This window comes from Pan paniscus, chromosome 1 (assembly GCF_029289425.2).
Source record: "Pan paniscus chromosome 1, NHGRI_mPanPan1-v2.0_pri, whole genome shotgun sequence".
NCBI lineage: Eukaryota > Metazoa > Chordata > Mammalia > Primates > Hominidae > Pan > Pan paniscus.
The window spans coordinates 137,641,103-137,659,035 of record NC_073249.2 but is presented as its reverse complement, the minus strand read 5'-3'; the positions used below and the strand labels follow the sequence as shown (position 1 = coordinate 137,659,035).

The 17,933-nt window shown below is 38.5% G+C and overlaps 2 protein-coding genes across 2 annotated transcripts in view; one reads left to right on the top strand and one right to left on the bottom strand.

Moving 5' to 3' along the window:
* GBP5 (guanylate binding protein 5) overlaps window positions 1–17,933 on the bottom strand; it is a 175,979-nt gene that overhangs the window by 60,139 nt on the left and 97,907 nt on the right.
* GBP6 (guanylate binding protein family member 6) overlaps window positions 6,406–17,933 on the top strand; it is a 32,750-nt gene continuing 21,222 nt past the window's right edge. Inside the window, exons 1-3 of the mRNA XM_003808396.5 lie at window positions 6,406–7,250; window positions 13,825–13,923; window positions 14,136–14,225. The gene's annotated coding sequence lies outside the window, so the exon portion shown is untranslated. The remainder of the gene's footprint in view (window positions 7,251–13,824; window positions 13,924–14,135; window positions 14,226–17,933) is intronic.

The window sequence follows — 17,933 nt, the reverse complement described above, 5'->3', positions numbered from 1 at the left end:
AGTTTACAGAAGAACATAAATGACCTGATGGAGCTGAAAAACACAGCATGAGAACTTCGTGAAGCATACACAAGTATCAATAGATGAATCAATCAAGCGGAAGAAAGGATAGAAGAGATTAAAGATCAACTTACTGAAATAAGGCATGAAGATAAGATTAGAAAAAAAAGAATGGGAAGGAATGAACAAAGCCTCCAAGTAATATGGGACTATGTCAAAAGACCAAGCCTACAATTGATTGGGGTCCCTGAAAGTGATGGGGAGAATGCAACGAAGTTCAAAAACATACTTCAGGATATTATCCAGGAGAACTTCCCCAACCTAGCAAGACAAGCCAACATTCAAATTCGGGAAATACAGAGAACTTCACTAAGATACTCCTTGAGAAGAGTAACCCCAAGACACATAATCATCAGATTCTCCAAGGTTGAAATGAAGGAAAAATGTTGAGGGCTGCTAGAGAGAAAGGTCAGGTTACCTACAAAAGGAAGCTCATTAGACTAATAGCAGATCTCTCTGCAGAAACCCTACAAGCCTGAAGACAGTGGGGGTCAATATTCAACATTCTTTTTTTTTTTTTTTTTTTGAGACGGAGTCTTGCTCTGTCGCCCAGGCTGGAGTGCAGTGGCGCGATCTTGGCTCACTGCAAGCTCCGCCTCCCGGGTTCACGCCATTCTCCTGCCTCAGCCTCCCGAGTAGCTGGGACTACAGGCGCCCGCTACCACACCCGGCTAATTTTTTGTATTTTTAGTAGAGACGGGGTTTCACCGTGTTAGCCAGGATGGTCTCGATCTCCTGACCTTGTGATCCGCCCGCCTCGGCCTCCCAAAGTGCTGGGATTACAGGCGTGAGCCACCGCGCCCGGCCTCAACATTCTTAAATAGAAGAATTTTCAACCCAGAATTTCATATCCAGCCAAACTAAGCTTCATAAGCAAAGGAGAAATAAAATTCTTTACAGACAAGCAAATGCTGAGGGATTTTGTCACCACCAGGCCTGCCTTACAAGAGCTCCTGAAGGAAGCACTAAATATGGAAAGGAAAAACTGATACCAGCCACACCAAAAACAGACCAAAATATAAAGACCAATGACTCTAGGAAGAAACTGCATCAACAAATGTGCAAAATAACTAGCTAGCATCATGATGACAGGATCAAATTCACACATAACAATGTTAACCTTAAATGTAAATGGGCCAAATGACCCAATTAAAAGACACAGACTGACAAATTGAATAAAGAGTCAAGATCCATTGGTGTGCTGTATTCAGAAGACCCATCTCATGTGCAGTCACACATAGGCTCAAAATAAAGGAATGAAGGAATATTTACCAAGCAAATGGAAATAAAAGAAGAAAAAAGCAGGGGTTGCAATCACAGTCATGATGAATGATCTTTCAAATTTGATGTTGAATTTGCTTTGCTGGTATTTTGTTGAGGATATTTGTATCAATATTAACCAGAGATATTAGCCTGTCGTTTTCTTTTTTTGATGTTTCTTTGCTTTTGGCATCAGGGTAATACCAGCCTTGTAGAATAAGTTTCATAGTATTCCCTCTCCTTCTTTTTTGGGGGAATAGTTTGAGTTGGATTGGTATTCTTTTTTAAATGTCTGGTAGAGTTCAGCATGGAGACCATTGGGTCCTGGGCTTTTCTTTGCTGGGAGACTTTTTATTATGGCTTTGATGTCATTACTTTTTATTGCTCTATTTAGGCTTCAGATTTCTTAATGGTTCAATCTTGGTAGGTTGTGTATGTCTAGGAATTTATCCACTTCTTTTAGGTTTTCCAATTTGTGGACATACAGTTGTTCATAGTAGTCCAATGATTCTTTACATTTCTGCAGTATAAGTTGTAATGTCTCCTTTTTCATCTCTGATTTTATTTATTTGGGTCTTCTGTCTTTATCAGTTAGTCTGGCTAAAAGTTTGCCAATTTTCATTATCTTTTCAAAAAACCAACTTTTCTTTTTGATGACGTTTAGTATTGCTTTTCTCATTTCAATTTCTTTTCTTTTCCTGCTCAGATCATTATTATGTCTTTTCTTCTACTAATGTTAGGTTTGGTTTGCTCTTGCTTTTCTAGTTCCTTAAGATGCATCATTAGATTATTTGAAGTATTGCTCCCTCTTTGTTGTAGGTGCTTATTGCTATAAACTTTCCTCTTAGTACCACTTTTGCTTATCCCATAAGTTTTGGTATGTTTTCTTTCCATTTGCATTTGTTTCAGGAATTCTTAAATTTGATTCTTGTTTTTTGACCCACTGGTCATTCAGGAGCAAATTGATTAATTTCCAAATGTTTGTGTTCCTTTTAAGTTGTCTCTTATACTTGATGTCTAGTTTTATTCCATTGTGGTCAGAGAAGATACTTGATATGTGTCAAGTATCATATTTACCTTTTTTGTATTTTTCAGACTGACTTTGTGGCTTAACATATAGTCTATACTTGAGGATGATCTATTTCCTGAGGAGAAGAACGTGTATTTTTCAACCCTTGGATGAAATAATCTGTAAATATCTATTAGGTCTTTTGGTCTATAGTATAGATTAGGTCTGATATTTTCTTTGTAATTTTTGTTTGGCTGATCTGTCCAATGCTGAAGGTGAGGTGTTGAAATCTCCAGCTGTTATTATACTGGGGTCTGTCTCTCTCTTTTGAACTAATAATATTTGCTTTATATATCTAGATGCTCCAGTATTGGGTGCATATATATTTACAATGGTTATATCCTCTTGCTATATTAATCCCTTTTACTCGTTACATAGTGACATTCTTTGTCTTTTTTATAGTTTTTATCTTGAAATCGCTTTTATCTGATATAAGTATAGCTACTCCTGCTCTTTTTTTGGTTTCCATTGGCATGGAATGTCTTTTTCCTTCTTCTTATTTTCAGTTTGTGTGTGTCTTTATAGGTGAAGTGTGTTTTTTGTAGGCAACAGATCACTGGATTCTGTTTTTTTAATCCATTCGGCCTCTCTGTGTCTTTTGATTGGAGAGTATAGTCCATTTGCATTCAATGTTATTGTTGCTAAATAACAACTTACTCCTGCCATTTGGTTTTGTTTTCTGGTTGTTTGTGGTCTTCTCTTTCTTCTCTTCTTCCTTCATGCCTTTCTTTTTGTGAAAGTGATTTTCTTGTTGGTATGTTTTAAGTTCTTGCTCTATACATTTTTTGTGTATCTGTTGTAGGTTTTTTGATTTGTGGTTACCACAAGGCTTGCAACTAATATCTTGTAACTCATTATTTTACACTGATGACAGTTAAACTCTAATTGCTAAAATCTGCAAAAAAAAACTGACAAGCAAAGAGAAAACTAATAACATTCAACACTTTAACTTCATCCTCTCTGCTTTTCAACTATTTGTTGTTTCTATTTATATATTATACTATGTCTTAAAAAGTTGTTGTGGTTATTATTTTCGATAAATTTGTCTTTTAGTCTTCCTATGCAAGGTATGAGTAGTTTACATACCACAATTACAGTGTCATATTATTTTATATTTGTCGGTATACTCACTGTTACCAGTGAATTTTATGTACTCAGATGATTTTTTTTTTGCTCATTAACATGCTTTCCTTTCAGATTGAAGTACTCTCTTTAGCATTTCTTTTAGGACAGGTCTTATGTTGATGAACTACCTCAGCTTTTGTTTGCTGGAAAAGTCTTTACTTTTCCTCTATGTTTGAAGGATATTTTCACTGGTATGATATTCTAGGATAAAAGATTTTTTTTTAGCAGTTTAAATATATGATACCACTTACTCCTGGCTAGTAAGCTTTCCACTGAGTAATATGTGCTAGACATATTGAAGCTCCTTTATATGTTTTTTTTTTCTTTTCTCTTTTTGCTTTTAGTATGCTTTATTTATCCTTGACCTTTGGGAGTTTGATTATTAAACATATTGAGGTAGTCTTATTTGTGTTAAACCTGCCTGGTCTCCTATAATCTTCTTGTTCTTGAATATTGTTATCTTTCCCTAGGTTTGGTAATGTCTATTTTTATCCCTATGAATAAGATTTCTAACTCAGCCTCTCTCTTTACCTCCTCATTAAGGCCAATAACATTTAGATTTGCCTTTTTGAGGCTGTTTTCTAGATCCTATAGAGATGCTTCCTTTTTTTATTCTTTTAACTTCTATCACTGTGTATTTTCAAATAGCCTGTCTTCAAGATCACTAATTTTTTCTTCTCCTGGATTGCTGTTGTGAGATTCTGATATATTCGTTAGTTTTAGTTTGTCAGTTGAATTTCTTCAGCTCCAGCATTTCTGCTTAATTCTTTTAAATTATTTCAATCACTTTGTTAAATGTTTCTGATGGGATTCTGAATTCCTTCTCTGTGTTACCTTGGATTTTATTGAGCTTCCTCAACACAGCAATCTTGAATTCTCTGTGTGAAATGTCACATATCTCTGTCACTCCAGAATTGGTCACTGGTAACATATTTAGTTCATTTGGTGATGTCATGTTTTCCCAGATGGTCTTGATGTTTGTGGATGTTTCTTGATGTCTGGGCATTGAAGTTAGTTATTTATTCTAATCTTCATGGTCTGGGCCTGTTTGTACCCATCCTTATTGAGAAGGCTTTCCAAGTATTTAAGGGGAAATAATTCTTGTCATCTAAGTCTTTAGTCATTGCAACCATATATGCATTAGTGGGCACCCCAAGCCCAGTGACACTGTGACTCTTGCAGAGTTGTAGAGTTATTGCCTTTTTCTTGGGTAAGATCCAGTAGAATTCTCAGGATTACTAGGCACAAACTTTTGTTCTCTTTCCCTGCTTTCCCCAAAACAACAGAATTGCCCAGGAATTGCAGTTCTTGTAGCCTAGACTGCATTTCTAGTTTATTTAGAACCCCAGAGCACTTTAGATATTAGGTCCTCTTATTTCTCTTACTAAATATGGCACAAAGCCATGTGTTTCTTTCTATTTCTATTGTATCATCCACGGTGGTGGGGCTGGCTGTAGTTCAAGATTCTACCACTGGGATACATGAATTATTCCCCCTTGGCTAAGATTGCTTTAAATGCTTCCTCCATGGGTGCTGGCCAAATTCTGCCCAGTGTTATTTTCCACTGTGATGGGACAGCACTGAGTTCCCATGCAGAGTCTCACAATAACTTCACTCTCCCTCCCCCAAGCACACAGATTCTCTCTCCATGCCATGCTGTGCTGCCTAGGGATTGAGGAGAGGTGCTGTAGGAAGTTCAAGGCTGTCTTTCCTACCCTCTTCAGTACCTCTTTCCTTGATATGATGTTAAAATCAGGTATTGTGATTGCCACCTGATTTTTGGTTCTTATGGAGGTTGTTCTTCTGGGGATAGTTATTCAATTTTGTGTTCCTGCTTGAAGAATGAACGCTGGAGGGTTCTATTTGGCCATCTTGTTCCATCTCCCCCTCCTCTTATTTTTCTTGCTCAGTATAGCACAAATCCATCTATTCTGCTCCATTGATATTGTATCATCTTAAGCTGTCTTCTTCATCTTTTGCTTAAAATACTTACTAGCATACTATCTTTCTTGCTTCCACTTTCTGGCTTTCACTCTGTAATCAACTCTTTTCAAAGCAACAAGAGTGATCTTAAATCTAGCTTCTTTAAATACCCTCCTTAAACTTCCATTAGATTTATATAAAATCCATACTTCTTGTAGGTTCATTATGATCTATTATTTTCTATTTATCCAAACTCATATTTTATATTTTCACCACTCCTGTTAATATTCTTCCAAATCACAAGCCCCTACCTGTCCCCAGGTATTTATACTTGTGCTTCACTCTGCCTGCAGTGCTTACTGGTTCTTCACACAGCTCATTTTCTTTAAGGCTCTGCATAAATGTTCACTCTCCAAAAGGTTTTACCTGACTCTCCTTTCTCATGTTGCCCCTGAACTTAACACAATAAGAACATATTTTGTTTATTTTTATCTTTACTTGTTTGTCTTCTTATAACAAAATATATACCTATAAAGTAGGAAGCTATCTGCCTTATTTGATGCCTAATTTCCAGCAACAAATACAGTGTATAGAACTTAGTAGCACATAATACATGCTTTTTTGCTTGAATAAAGGAAAAATTAATCAGAGTGTTTTTTTTAACTCATTTATATCTTTGTGTAGCTTTAATGAAAATTCTAATTAGGTCACAGTACCTTGATGTTGCAGAATACCTTGTAGACTAGCATATTGAAATCCTACTAAGTCCATGACTATGGTTTGATATAAAGAGCATATGACATTGGACATTTAGAAAAATCACAAGAATAATAGAAGCTTACCAAATGCAGTGGCTCATGCCTGTAATTCATTTACTTTGGGAGAATGAGGTGGGAGGATTGCATGAAGCCAAGAGTTCAAGACCAGTCTGAAAAACATAGTGAGATGGCATCTGGAAAATTGGGTCACTCCCACCCTAATACTGCATTTTTCTGATGGTCTTAGCAAATGGCACACCAGGAGATTATATCCTGCGCCTGGCTCAGAGGGTCCTATGCCCACGGAGTCTTGCTCATTGCTAGCACAGCAGTCTGAGATCACAGTGCAAGGCAGCAGCAAGGCTGGGGGAGGGGCGCCCACCATTGCTGAGGCTTGAGTAGGTAAAGCAGCCAGGAAGCTCGAACTGGGTGGAGCCCACTGCAGCTCAAGGAGGCCTGCCTACCTCTGTAGACTCCACCTCTGGGGTCAGGGCACAGCCAAACAGAAGGCAGCAGAAATCAATAAATACAGAAGAAGCATCATTTGATTACTACAGCAGCTCAACACTAAGGAATATGATGGTTGTTTTGGTTAAATTTTACTCAAAGTGATTCAACTTAAGCTTTGAAAATAAAAAGTTTAGGTCAACAATTACCCAGCACCTAGTCTCTGCCATGTGTGGACTGAATCTCCAAAGCCATGTTGGAGTTGGAAAGAGCTAATGGGAGGAATGAAGCGTGAGTCATGCTGAGTTCAACTCAGGATTCTTGGCATGCTCTACAAAACCCTGCTGTCCGGACTGCCCACAGAGTCACTGGGGCAAAATGACCAACAAAACTGTAAAAGTGTGTCTTGTGGAAACAGCCACTTTAAAAAACGCTTTGATGGTGACAAGAATGCATGTGTCAACTGTGGATCAGGAGAAGAAGAATCACACTTTGTAGCAGATCTTAGACACACACTGCTTGCTTGTGGTGAAAGTCCTAGAAAGCTACTTGCGGAGCTTAACAGCTTCTACTTTGTAACTATCTAGTTACCTGGAACCTTTTTAAAGGTAGAGATCATGTATTACTTGTTTGACTTCCTAACATGCAGCACAGTGCCCAGTGCAGAGTAAATGCTTAGCTAATATTTGCTAATGGGATAACAGCAGCAGGTTAGTGCAGGGAGCAGCTTCATCATCTGTCTATGCAGCAAGGCCCCTCATTCTGCAAGGTTGTGTTGACATAAGTTCACTGGAAAAACCCTAAGGTCTTCCAATGAATAGTCAGTCACTTTCATGCTTAAAAACCAGAGAAGAGTGCAAAGCACCTAAAGCCATAGATAAGTTTATCAGCCTAGGTAGCTGTCACCTAGCATTGGCTCCAAAGGAATGACATTATATAAGACAGTAGAAATTGGGGATGAGGGTGTGGGCCTAAGGGCAAAGGTAAAAGAAGGAGATAGGTTAAAGGAAAAAGAAATTAGAGTACCTTAGGGGCACTTTTTTGGAGGACAAAAAAGATGGTTCTGTATCAGTGGATATTCAGACTTCTGGGCCTGTTGGACTATGAGAGCGTTTCCTGTGTATCTATTGCATACGGCAGTTCAGAAGCAGTAAGTAAATGGTCTTTGTTGTTGTTTTTTAACATACTATTTTTAGAGCAGTTTTAGGTTCACAGTAATACTAAGCAGAAGGTACAGAGATTTCCCAGGTACCCACTGCTCCCACGCAAGTATAACCTCTCCCACTATTCATATCCTGCTCTAGTGTGGCACTTGTGTGACAATTTACGGAACTCCATTGACACATCATTATCACACAAAGTTCATAGTTTACATTAAGTTTACCCTTGGTGTTGTGCATTCCACGGGGCAAATGCATAATGTCAGGTATCCACTATTATAGCGTCATACAGAATAGTTACACTGCTCTAATAATCTTTACTCTGCCTGTTCACGCCGTTCTCCCTTCAACTCTTGGAAATCATTATCCTTTTACTGTCTCCATGGTTTTACCCTTTCTGCAATGTCATATAGTTGGAATCACATATATCTAGCCTTCTCAAATTGGCTTCTTTCATTTAGTAATATGCGGGTTCTGGGGGATTCAGATTTCCTTACCTCTTCCTTCTACTGCCTTTGGATTATTTTCCCTGAATCTCTTCCTGTAAACTTTCACGTTTATAAACTTTTTTTCCCTAAATAACTTTCACTCACCTCTGGAAGCACTCACTGCGTGTTGCCTCTTGGAAATCCAGTCTTGTCCCAAAACGAGAATATGTAAACATAGCTGTTTATTAATTCTTTCTCTTTTTCTCTCTGTCTTCCTCCCTCTCTCTGTCTCTGTCTCCCTCTCTGTGTTTCTGTTAGTTCTGTAGAGGGCGCTTCAACTCTTAAAATCCCTCTGCTGCCCTCATGTGGACATCTGCTGAGAAGCACGATGTCCTCGAAACTGAAGGCCAAATGGGGGAATTGGTGGAATTATCACCTGTCTCCCACCAATGGGCTCCTGGTGCTGCAGCCAGGACTCTGACCCACAGTCACAGCTTTACCAGGTCTTTGGCTTAATTTGATAGACTCAGCTCGTTTCCTGGGGGTGCTGGTAGTACATGAGTAGTTCTTCCTTATGTTCTTGTCTCAGTACCAAGGTCTGGAGTCAAAGGAGAAAGCAAAAGCAATTTCTTCATTAAAGTGCATGAAGCTTCTCCATGTAGATAGTTGATAGCTCACTTTGGAATGGAAAGAGCTGCCACCTGTTGGACTGTTTCTAGCTGGGATCAGGACGGTCCTTGTCTGGTGTCCAGATTGACTTTCATCCTGGGCAGGAGAGAGTTCCTGTGGGCTCTTTCTGCTGTTGCTTTATTTTTCCTCCAGGTGTGAGACACCATGCCAGGTCCCCTCTTAAATATTTTTAACACGGCAAGAATGTCTTTGTGCAGTAGGACAATTCTTTTCTCCCTTTCAACATTGTAAATAGAAATATTTTAAACATACAGTACAGTAAAAAGAATAGAGCGATGAACACCCACATAACTTTGATCAGGATTAAAAATGTGTTAATATTTTGGCAAACTTATTCTGTCTCTGCACACTTTCTATGATGAACCATTTAAAAGTAATTTGAAGACTTTGTTATACTTCATTATTAAATACTTCAGCATGCATCTTCTTAGGATGAGTATATTTTCCTAAATAAACACATTGCTATTGGCATACCTAGGAAAGTTAGTAATAATAATAATTCTCTAATATAACTTAATAATCTGCCCATATTTAAATTTCCCTTTTGTCTTTAAAGATACTTTTGTAGGTACTTGGTTTACACATATTAATAGTTTTGAACCAGGATCAAAACAAGGTTTATACTTTGTATTTGCATATCTATTAGAATTCAATCCAGAAAGCTAGTTTAAAAATTATTATTCATTTTCAAGTCACATCGATGGTCTCAAAAATGCAGATCAGTTTTTTTTATGTCCCTCAGGATCTGCTTCCCTATTTCCACATGGTGTAGTTTGCCTTGTTTTTCTTTCTCCTCTGTTGGCCATAGACTGGCAACTGGATCTAGAACCTTGCTCAGATTATGTGATTATAATCACTGACAGTCATGATTCTTTGTGATGTTCCCATTGTCCGGAATTTGTCTGCAGGGAGTGTCTGTAAGCTAGCTTCTGTCCCTTTTTCATGTGATCCTGTTAATCTCTGAGTGCGCTTTTGCTTTCTGTCACAGGAATATGTCACAGCCACACCTTGTGTTTTCTCCCTATTCCTGGAACCTGAGATTTCTCCAAGGAGCACTGCTTTGTTTTCTTTTTCTTAAAGTGGGTAAAAATTATTTGCAAACAAAAATATAGATGCTGGATTTACTCATTAATATTAGAGTGCTATTTCTTCAAGAATCTTTTAGTGGTCTAAACCAATATCTATATCTATACCCACATAGATATAGACGTAATTTTATTTTTCAACTCAAATTTATAAGGTTTCTTCTTCTTTTAGTTTTCTATTTATATTTTAAACATATAAAAACCAAAATACATGAGGAAAAAGTTAGATGTCTTTGCTTGCTGCAGCAAGGAAGAATGCAACCATAGAGAACCACAGGGCATCCAAAAGTGGGGAGGTAGAAAGGATACAGGGGTTTGGGGTTAAAATAGGATGATCTTGGCAGGAACTGGTCAGAATTTATAAACTAAGTGAGTTACTGCCACAGTCAGGAGTTTCACCTTTAGAAATCATGGGTTCCTGATGAATTGTTAGATCAGTAGACCTGTCTGCTCTTCAAGAAGCTATGTAGCTGAATGAGCTGGTGTTAAAAAAAGTTTGAGCTTGGCCAATTTGTTTTGCATGCTATGATTTGGCGCAGTTTATTTGTTTTGTGAACCGCAGAACAGTTTTGCAAGTTAAGGTTTTTATTTCAATTATCAATTTCCCCTACCTGCAAACAAGAATATTTATTTATCTATTTATTTTATAAACAGTTTCACTGAGGTATAACTGACATATTTTAAATGCGTTAATTTATTATATATAATTTAATGAGTTGCATACACTTAAAAAATTGTCACCACAATCAAGGTAATAGATATACCCATCCCCTCCAAGTTTCCTCGTGCCTGTTTGTTGTTGCTGTTGCTATTTGCTTATGTTTTGTAACAGCATATAACATGGATCTAGCCTCTTAGCACATTTTCAAGTGTATAATACAGTATTTTTAACTATAGCTATGCCCTATGGTTCTTATGTTGTACAGTAGATCTCTAGAATTTACTTATCTTTATGACTGAAACCTTATACCCATTGAATATACTCCCCATTTCCCTCCCCCCGAACTCTTGGCAATCAGCATTCTATTCTCTGCTTTTATGAGTCTATTTTAGATTCCACATATAAGTGAGGTCATGCAATTTTTGTCCTCTGTAACTGGCTTTATTTGTTTAGCATAATGTCCTTCAGGTTTATCCATGTTGTCTCAAATGACAGAACATACTTGTTTTTTAAAGTTGAATAATACTCTCTCTCTCTCTCACAGACACACACACACACATACACCAAATTTTCTTTATCTATTTATCTGTTGATGGACATTTGTGTTTTCTCATATCTTGGCCATTGCGAATAATGCTACAGTGAACATGGGAGTGCAGATATTTCTTCAAGATTCTGATTTTTATTCTTTTGAATATATTCCTAGGAGTGGTATTGCTGGATCATGTAGTAGGTAATTTTTTGGGAAACCTCCATACTGTTTTGCAGAGTTGCCACACCATTTCACATTCTCAACAGTGTAAAAGGATTCCAATTTCTCTATATCCTTATCAATGCTCATCTATTTTTTTGTAATAGCCATCCTAACAGGTAGGAGGTGATATATCACTGTTGTTTTGATTTGCACTTCTCTGATTATTAGTGATGTTGAGAACCTTTTCAATATATTTTCAAAATATTGTATTTTATTTCTGAGCTCTCTATTCTGTTTCATTCATCTATGTGTCTATTTTTATGCCAGTTCCATACTGTCTTAATTACTGTAGATTTGTTATACATTTTGAAATCAGTAAGCGTGATGCCTCCAGCTTTGTTCTTCATTCTCAGGTCACTTTGACTATTCTGGGTGTTTTGTGCTAAGCTCCTGGCTTGACTTCATGGACCATCCAATATATGTAACCCTGTAATTACCACATTTTCTAGTTTCCCTATCTAAAGCTTTAGACATCTTGGGGCTTTGCTGATCCTGGAGAGACTGACCCTCCCCGGGCTTGCCAGTTCTTAGAGACACTACAGGATTCTCCTGCAAGTGTGCCTTTCATATGCAAACCAACCAACCTGGAGCCCACACCCCGCCACTTTCTCTGTTGGCTCTCATTCTCTGGGCCACTGTCCATCTGCCCTACTCACCAAAAGGCCAAATACCAAAAGTAAGCACAATCCCCCTGCCCCAGAGCCCACTGAAATTATTCCAGCTAGCCAGTCCTAAACCTGCTTGCCCTGCTAGTTCTAGTTCACAGTTGCTCTCGACATTTACTCCAGTTCTTTGCCTCCTTGACTGCAATTGGAACCACCTGGAGGTGGGGTGAGGCTTTAAAAAAACACTCACACTCACCCTCAACTCTAGACTTACTAAATCAGAGTCTCTGGTGATGGATCAGAGCTCAAGTTTTTAAGGAGAACCCCAATTGATGTTTATGTGCAGCAAGTATTAAGAATCACTGGTTTAGTCTTATAACATCTAAAGGAGGCCTCCTACTAGACTCTTTAGACAAGCTCTGGTCTTTGACTTCTGGCCTCTTCATAAATGCCTTCCAAACTGAAGGTCACATTCCCTTGGTTGGCAAATGCTATTAGAAAAAAAACAGCTTCAATACTCCACTTAACTCTTTGGGCGTTCACCTTCCCTTGGAATTTGGTCTTTAAGATCATTCATGACAAATTAGTCAATTTTTAATATTGCTTTTGAAAATATTAAACATTTTTTAATCCAGAATTTTCCTTTTTTTTTTGAGATGGAGTCTCACTCTGTTGCCCAGGCTGGAGTGCAGTGGCACAATCTCGGCTCACTGCAAGCTCTGCCTCCCGGGTTCACACCATTCTCCTGCCTCAATCTCCCGAGGAGCTGGGACTACAGGCGCCCACCACCACACCCGGCTAATTTTTTTGTATTTCTAGTAGAGACAGGGTTTCACCCTGTTAGCCAGGATGGTCTTGATCTCCTGCCCTCATGATCCGCCCGCCTCGGCCTCCCAAAGTGCTGGGATTACAGGCATGAGCCACCGCACCCGGCCCAGAATTTTACATTTTTAACAGAAGTCTTTGTCTGAATAGAGTATTCAGATTAGTCTACCACACTCCCCAAATCCTCAGCCTAAGTTATTGCCAAAACTCATGTCTGCTCATTCTGCCACTTGCTTCTGTTCTCAAATCCATTTAGCAGTGCAGCCATGGTAGACAGTCCCAGCATGCTGCTATGTCCTCTGTAGAGAGTCTTTCTCCTTTTCTCACTCAGATGTTTCTCCAAGCTGTGAAAGGGTGTCTATTTTGCCCAAGGGCAGCTTGTGAATTCAAAATAGTTAAAGTCCCTGGGGATAAGTCTCAACCAATGGAAACTGTGGGTTGTTGGATAAATAGTCCACATCAAGGGTCCGAAACCCCCAGAGCATGGTCTGTTAGAAACTGGGCCACACAGGAGGTGAGCAGGGAGAGAGCACTAAGGCCTGAGACCTGCCTCCTGTCAGATCAGCAGCAGCATTAGATTCTCATAGGAGCTTGTACTGCACATTCCACCTTCTATGTCCATGTATGCAGATTTTTTAGCTTCCACTTATGAGTAAGAATGTGGTATTTGACTTTCGGTTTCTGAGTTGTTTCACCTAAGATAATGAACTCCAGTTCCATCCATGTTGCTGTAAAAGACATGGTTCATTCTTTTTTTAAACCAGTAATATCTTTAGATCTCTCTCTTTCTCTCTCTCTCTTGTGTGTGTGTGTGTGCATGTGTGAACACATTTAAAATATCAAAAGTTCTTCACTAGCAAAAGACCCCAGAACTCAAGAATTCCCACTAAGAGAAAAATGCTTAAAATATTCTTGGTTTCTAAGGCTTTGCTTATGTGACTACTGTAGATTTCCTGTTTTTCTTGTGTGCCTAGGAAACTAAAGCCACCTGGGAACGGTATCAAGAAGAAAGCCTGTGAAGCCTTCTAAGATGGGAAAGACAAAAGAAAGCTGGCAGGATTGTGCTTGCTAAGGTGTGACTGTGCAGTATCTGTGGCTTTTTCTGACCTCCTCCCACCCCTGCACCCAACACCCATCATCAAACTCACATCAGATGATTCAGGCATGGCTCTGCTAACACTTTATTAAAAGCATGGATTAACTTTACTTCCAAGTTTATTTTTACTGCACCATCCCATTTGTGGAAACAACTAGCTTACTCAGCTTTTTTTTTCCTTTTATAAAGGAAACAACAGAAAAGTAAAAGGAGGAAAGAAAACAAGAGGTGAGTGAGGCAACTGAAAACTGTTCTTGGACCTGCGGTGCTATTGAGCAGGTATGTTCACTTTCTTTTAAATGCAACTTAGTTCCTAACTCAAGACTTGGTTTCTGATTCAGAGTGGCAACTGAGGAATGGGCAGGAAGGGCAGGGTGCCTGCTGCCTGGCCTGCAGGAGTCTGTGGCTGGCTTTAGTTCTGGGGAAGCTCAGCTTCTCCACTTGAACCAATGACAGCCGGGCACGCCGTGTCCCCCTGGATGTGCTGTTCCCTGATCATCAACTCAGGACAGCAGTGAGTGGCCTGGAATGAGCCCTGGTGGGCGCCTGCCTGGCTATCTCTCTCAGGTCCTGCAGCAAGCCCCAGAATGCAGAGAACAAGGAGCTTCCAGGCAATTATACTGGAAGGGAGAGTTTCTTGTCTTTCTAGTGGTCACACTTAGGAAAGCTTCAGAATAAGACCTCTATAAATCTCTATGTAGAAGTAAACTTAGGCCCCACATCACTGGTCTTTATTACTTAAAAATAATTATATAGTCCAAACTCTGTGTGTGTGTTGGGGGTGCGGGGGAGGAGGGGGGTGTTAGTTTCCCATAGGAACATCAGAGTCTCTTGTAGCTCTTGCTAAACAGATGGATACTTAGGCCTGGGAATCTGGGTTTGAACAATCCTCTCAGGTGATTCTTTTTAAAAAAAAAAAAAGATGAAGAATAGAAACTATGTTTAAAATAAAAAAGATTTTTTTAAAAACCACCATGTCCCATGGTGGTTTGCTGCACCTATGAATCCGTCATCTAGGTTTTAAGCCCCGCATGCATTAGGTATTTGTCCTAATGCGCTCCCTCCCCTTGCCCTCCACCCACTGACAGGCCCCAGTGTGTGAGTTTCCCACCCCCACCCCCAGCGCCCCCCACGCCGCCCGTGTCCATGTGTTCTCATCGTTCAACTCCCACTTACCAGTTAGAACATGCAGTTTTTGGTTTTCTGTTCCTGTGTTAGTTTGCTGAGAATGGGATCTAATTAAAGAGCTTCTGCACAGCAAAAGAAACGATCATCAGAGTGATCAGGTGATTCTTATGTACATCAGAGTGTGAAAACCAGTCCTGAATAGGATTGAACAGCTGTATTTCATTTAGTAGAAGTTAAAAGGTCTGTGGTTCCCACACAGCTAAGAAACCAGAGACCTGGTTTATATAAAGTTGTTTGCAGGAGCAGCCACATCTTCCTAGAGCTGCCTTTATTGTTCACTTTAAAGAAGGGACTGTACAGTTGCAGTCACTGTAATGTGATGAACACGTTACACATCACATTACAATGCATTTCACTGTGGAAATCAGGACCTCGTGTTTGAGCTCCATTTTCCTTACTCCCCTCAGTGAAGAATCAGACAAGAGCAGGTTGTACAGCAACAGCGTGCTTGAACTTTACAGTTTTGCTTCCGTGAAAAATTTATTTGTAGCTTTTGTTTCTTAGTAACTTATAGTTTGTATATTTTGTTGAAATATATAATCTAATGGACCAATTGTTATTGTAATTATTGTAGTAACCTCCATTTAATTCAACATTTACTGAAATCCTATTTTGTGGTGCATGCTATGCAAAGATATAAACTTATAATGTCTCGTTTTATTATCAAAACACCCTCCAGGTTGGATGTATGATTTAACTCACAGACCCCTATAATTAACAGGCTCAGCTAGCTTGACCTCCTTGGTCAAGGCCACATAAGTAGTGAATGATAGAGCTGGTATTTTTGGTGGCATTAGATGCATCTTGAGTGTCTGACATATCAATTCTAAACTGAGTATTTGAGGCATTTGAAGACAATATTATGTTTACATTTTTCTAATTATAAGGAAATACAGGTATCATAGAAAACCATTTTAATATAATGGCAATAAAAATGTGCCAGGAGACCTATAGAATAATTGTACTTTCAATACTAAATTTATGGAATTAAACTTCACCTCTAAAAATATTACAATTAAATCCCATATGCCTTTCACCTCGATTCACCCAAAAGTGACATTGACTTTATCTCTCAAAAAGAAATCTCTCTAACTTATCTATTAATATGTATGTACATAATTTATCTATCTCTCTAGATATCTATAATTTATCTCCATAAATAATATGCAATATTATATGTATTGTTATTCTTATTCTTTTTCTTATTCTTGTCTGTGGGAGTAAATTGCAGAGAACCTGACCCTTCTAGGCTAAGTATTTCAGCCTGTACTTGAATTCTTTAGATTCTGGACATTCTCCTGCTTCCCTTTTGGGAAGATAGCCTGTATTCTCTAGAGTTTTCTCATCCCATAGTGGATCCTTTCCCTTCTCCCTTCTATTCCCATCACTCTTCCAAACCTGTAGATAAAAGACAAACATATAAGGTCACACTGATGCATTAGAGAACAAGTTTCAGTATATGATGATCATTAAAAAGTTACTGCAGGTTGTTGATCAAAAACCTTATAGCATAACCACTGTCTTTGAGGTAGATTATTTTGACAGATAAGTGGTTGCAGTAGCATAACACAGAGGAATAGGTTGCCTGATTATCCAGGCTTTTGTCTTTTACTCTCTTTTTTGTTGGTAAAATATACATAATAAAATTACTATTTTACTAATTAAGAAAATACTTCGGTGACATTAGTTGTGCAGCCATCTCCAGAACTTCATCATTGTAAACTGAGTCTCTCTACCATTAAACAATGATTCTGCATTCCCTCCTCCCCCAGCCCATGGTAGCTACACTTCTACTTTCTGTCTCAATGTAGTTGATTATTCTAGTACCTCGTACAACATTTGTTCTTTTGTGCCTGGCATATTTCACTTGGCATAATGTCTTCAAGGTGATCCATGTTGTAGCATGTGCCATAATTTCCTACATTTTTATGGCTGAATAATAGCTGATTGTAGGTATATACAACATTTTGTTCATCTATTCATCTGTTTATAGTCATTTGAGCTGTTTTCATCTTTTGGCTATTGTGCATAATGCTGCCATAAACATTGATGTACAAATATCTGTGTGAGTCCCTGCCTTTAATTTTTTGGAGTGTATATGTAGAAGTAGAACAGCTTGATCAAATGTTAATTCTATGTTTGGTTTTCCAAGGAACCATCATACTGTTTTCATAGTGACAGTACCAGTTTGCATTCCATGAACAGTGCACACAGGTTCCAAATCCTCAACATCCTAGCTAACACCTGTTTTCAGTTTTGAAGTTTTGGGCTTTTTTAAAAAAAATAATAGTCCTAATGGGTGGGTCTAACATGTTACCTCATTGTAGTTTTGATTTTCATTTACCTAGTGATTAATGATGTTGAGCATGTTTTCATGCGCTTATTGGCTATTTGTTTTCATGTGCTTCTTGGCCATTTCTTCTTTGGAGAAACATCTAGTCTACTCTATCCATTTTTGAATTTTTATTTTTGGCTATTGTTGCTATTGAGTTTTAGGAGTTCTTTATGTATTCTATCAGAAACGTGATTTGCAAATATTTTCTCCCTTTCCATAGAATGCCTTTTTACTCTGTTGATAGTGTTCTTTGATGCACAAAAGTTTTTAATTATGATGAAGTGTGGTGTATCTGATTTTTTTCACTTGTTTCCAGTGGTTTTGATATCATACACAAGAAATCATTGTGTATGACATACCAGAAATCCAAGGCAGGCAGAACAGAAACCAGAACAGGTAGCTCCCAGTCAGGTTAGTGTGTTACAAATAAGGTCTTCTTTTCTCCCTGCACTTCAAGGGAGAGA